Raw genomic sequence first — 4299 nt, 5'->3', positions numbered from 1 at the left:
TAAAAAACAATACATAAATAAATAGCTACCTTGGAACAAAATGCCTTACGCATTCAAGAAAAAGAAAGTACTGCTTTATGTATTTGCCATTTTATGGCAAAGCCCCATAAACACACACACACACACACACACTCATAAACCCAATCAGGTGGATTTGAAATACATACACTGGTAACCATGGAGACCCAGGGAAACGTGCAGCTCAGTGGCTCTCAAGCCTGCCAATATCAAGCTCCAGTGGCAGATATTCTCATTCAATTGGTTTGAGAAGAGTCCTTGATAATGGATATTTTTAAAAAGATTTCCAAGTCATTTTTTTTTCCTTTTTATTTTTTCATCATTTTAGGGCCACACCCAAGTCATACAGAGGTTCCCAGGCTAAGGGGTCAAATCAGAGCTGTAGCCGCAGGCCAACGACACAGCCACAACAATGCCAGATCTGAGCCGAATCTGCAACCTATGCCAAAACTCATGGTAACGCCAGATCCTTAACCCACTGAGCGAGGCCAGGGATGGAACCTGCGTCCCCAGGGATGCTAGTCAGATTAGTTTCTGCTGAGTGAGCCGTGAAGGGAATTCCTGTTTTGTTTTTGTTTTTTGTTGTTTTTTTTTTTTAAAGAGTTCAGCTTTTTATTATTGACTATGTTATAGAAGTTTAGTCAAAAAGACCAAAGCCCTTATCATCATCAGACTCCTCAGATTCTTCTTTCTTTGCTTCTACTTTCTTCTTCTCAGCTGGGGCAGGACCTCCTGCTGGTGCAGCACCTGCTGCTTGGGCAGGTCCACTAGCCCCACACTGCAGATGAGGCTCCCAATGTGGACACTGGCCAGAGCCTTTGCAAACAAGCCTGGCCAGAAAGGCTCAACATCCACGCCTGCTGCTTTAATGAGGGCACGTTGAGCTTCTCCTCCGTCACTGTCACTTCAATCTGCAGGAGGAGGGCAGAAGAGATGCAGGTGAGCTCCCAGAAGGAGGCCATGGCAAGGACGAAGGCTAGGAGGACGCTGCTGGGCGCTATGCTTGTCTCCGGATGAAGTGAGGGCCTCATCCCAATGCAGCTTTAGCTTCCTCAGGAGGACAGAGCACCTTAGGGGCAGCTGGGGAAAGGGCTCCGAGTGATCTTTTTTTTTTTTTTTTTTGTCTTTTTACCTTTTCTAGGGCCTCTCCCATAGGATATGGAGGTTCCCAGGCTAGGGGTCTAATTGAAGCTATAGCCACCTGCCTACACCAGAGACACAGCAATGCGGGATCTGAGGCACTTCTGCAACCTACACCACAGTTCATGGCAATGCCGGATCCTTAACCCACTGAGCAAGGCCAGGGATCAAACCTGCAACCTCATGGTTCTTAGTAGGATTCGTTAACCACTGAGCCATGACGGGAGCTCCCGGGCTCCAAGTGATCTTAATGTCAGCCTAGGTTAAGGACCACTAGTAATTGCTAATGCTTGAGTTCCTCCTATGGCTAAAGCTTCATATTAAGTACTCTGAAGGGTTAAGGAAAATAAAGTTAAGTACTCGGGAGCTATAAAGAAGAAGAAGGTCTAATAAGAACTCACAACACCATGATCTTGAACCCCCCTAAACTCTCCATCGTGCTCAGTGCCTGCGGAAAAGGTATCGGATCAGCAGTACCATCTCTAGGGATTGGCAGGTTGTCTGTGTGCCTTTGCGGGGTACACAGGGCATCCACAAATGTCACAGCGATAAGATACAGATAAAAGACTCATTTGTCTCATGATTTGCTTTTTTGTGCCATGCAAGCCGTACCCTTGGCCAGCATTTCTCAAAAGGAGGTCAGCATTAGAATCACCTGCAGATCTTTTTAGAACCATCACTGAGCTTCCCCAGGACTGCAGAACCTCAGAGCGTGGGCCTAAGGATTCTAGGAATCTGCATTTAAAAAAAAAATTTTTTTTGATGGTCACACCCACAGCATATGAATGTTCTCAGGCCAGGGACTGAATCTGAGCCACAGCTTCGAACTAGTGGACAGCAGCCACAATGCTGGATCCTTTAACCCACTGTGCGGGGCCATGGATTGAACCCAGGCCTCCACAGTGACCCAAGCCTCTGCAGTCAGATTCTTAACCCACTATGCCACAGCGGGAACTCCAGGAATCTTCGTTTTTTTAATTCGATGAATTTTATTATATTTATAGTTGTACAACCTTCATCACAACCTGATTTTAGAACTTTTCCATCCTAAACCCCCAGCCCCATCCCTGCACCCCCCAACCTGTCTCCTTTGATAATTTTAAGTGTTTCAAAGTCCATGAGTCTGTTTCTATTCTGCAAATAAGTTCATTGTAACCTTTTTCTTAGATTACTCAGCCATACAAAGGAATAAAATAATGGCATTTGCAGCAACATGGATGGGCCTGGAAATTACCATGCTAAGTGAAGTCAGTCAATCACTGAGACACGAACATCATACACTATCACTTCTATCTGGAATCTAAAAAAAAGGAATCTGCACTTTTTTTTTTTTTTTGTCTTTTTAGGACCACGCCCGCAGCGTGCGGAGGTTCCCAGGCTAGGGGTTGAATCGGAGCTGTAGCCACTGACCTACACCACAGCCACAGCAACACCAGTTCCAAGCCTCATCTGCAACCTACACCACAGCTTAAGGCAAAGCCAGATTCTTAACCCACTGAGTGAGGTCAGGGATCAAACCTGCATCCTCATGGTTACTAGTCAGATTTGTGTCCACTGAGCCACAATGGGAGCTCCGGAATCTGCATTTTTTTATAACGATTTTTATTTTTTCCATTATTGCTGATTTACAGTGTTCTGTTGATTTTCCACTGCACAGCGAGGTGACCCTTTTCTCACATTATCATGCTCCATCACAAGTGACCAGACATAGTTTCCAGTGCTACACAGTAGGATCTCATTGCTTATCCACTCCAAAGTTTGCATCTATTAACCCCTAATTCCCAGTCCCTCCCACTCCCTCCCCTTCCCTCTTGGCAACCACAAGTCTGTTCTCCATGTCCATGATTTTTCTTTTCTGTGGAAAGGTTCATTTGTGCCATATATTAGCAGAATCAGCTTTTAATCAGCTCCCCAGTTACTCTAATTCACAGAAAAGTTCCAATCCACTGCGTAAACCAGCCTATTTTTTCCTTCTGTGGATACTGTCCACCTGAGGGAACATGACCATGGGGGTTGGGGTGGGGAGCGATGTATGTAGATACTGAAATAAATTTTGCCTAAAATCAGAAACATTGCCTAAATCATTATCACCCATTGCATCAACGGTACGTCAGTAACAGTCATGGTCAGGGAGAGACATAGATTAAATGAGCTAGTCTCGTAAATTCCCGCATCCCTTGCTCTTCCATGCACCTGCTTCCCTCCAGCTACAGAAACAAAGTATCAGAAAGTTTACCCATGAGTGGTATTATTATAAAAACAACTACAAGTGCACTCTTAGTTTGGTACCTTCCATCTCCTGACTCATTGATAACGCTTTATGTGCTCAAACTGTATTCACTACAGTGAACTCACATGGAAATAATTAGGGATATTTTACTCATTCCCCCAAAGCACAGCAACACCCCACCTTTGTCAGACACTGTACGAACTACTACCTAGAGGTAGTTCACTGCTTGAATATTAAATTGAGAGCCATTCTTTTTGATGACATTCTATCTTTGTGAAGCTGAGTTTAGAGAGATTGCTGAGATTAAAAAGCAAGTATCAGGCGTTCCCGTAGTGCCACAGTGGAAACGAATCCATGAGGTTGTGGGTTCGATCCCTGGCCTCACTGAGTGGGTTAAGGATCCAGCGTTGCTGTGGTTCTGGTGTAGGTCACAGACGCACTGTTTGGATCTGATGCTGCTGTGGCTGTGGCTGTGGCTGTGGCCAGCGGCTACAGCTCCGATTGGGACCCTAGCCTGGGAACCTCCATATGCCGCAGGTGCGGCCCTAAAAAGCCAAAAAAAAAAGCAAGTATCATGGGAAGAATCAATGTAGAACCAAACCGAATGTGGAGTTGTCCCGTCAGATTCTGAGTTAAGAAGCTGTGCAGTGTCCAACAGACATGCATCTTATTAGTAAGTAAGCACGACTACTGAAGAATGAAATAAAAATATGAAATGCTTTTTCAAATGATATGTATAATCTTTCTCAAATGGGTTCTAGGTTGTTAGGACATAAATACTAAAGATTTAATTACTTCTGGAAATGAATTGGTAGATAGTGTCTGATTTTTGTTGGGTTTTGGGGTTTGAGAGACCTTTGGGTTTTGAGGGGGCTTGTAAAGAAATACAGATACAGGAGTTCCCATCATGG

General features: G+C 44.6%; 1 pseudogene; it reads right to left on the bottom strand.

The window, feature by feature from the left end:
- Positions 1–650: 650 nt before the first annotated feature.
- Positions 651–980, bottom strand: LOC125112497 (60S acidic ribosomal protein P1-like; annotated as a pseudogene).
- Positions 981–4299: the final 3319 nt, after the last annotated feature.

The sequence above is a fragment of the Phacochoerus africanus genome, chromosome 12 (genome assembly GCF_016906955.1).
Source record: "Phacochoerus africanus isolate WHEZ1 chromosome 12, ROS_Pafr_v1, whole genome shotgun sequence".
Classification (NCBI taxonomy): Eukaryota; Metazoa; Chordata; class Mammalia; order Artiodactyla; family Suidae; genus Phacochoerus; species Phacochoerus africanus.
This window is presented reverse-complemented; position numbering and strand designations above follow the sequence as displayed.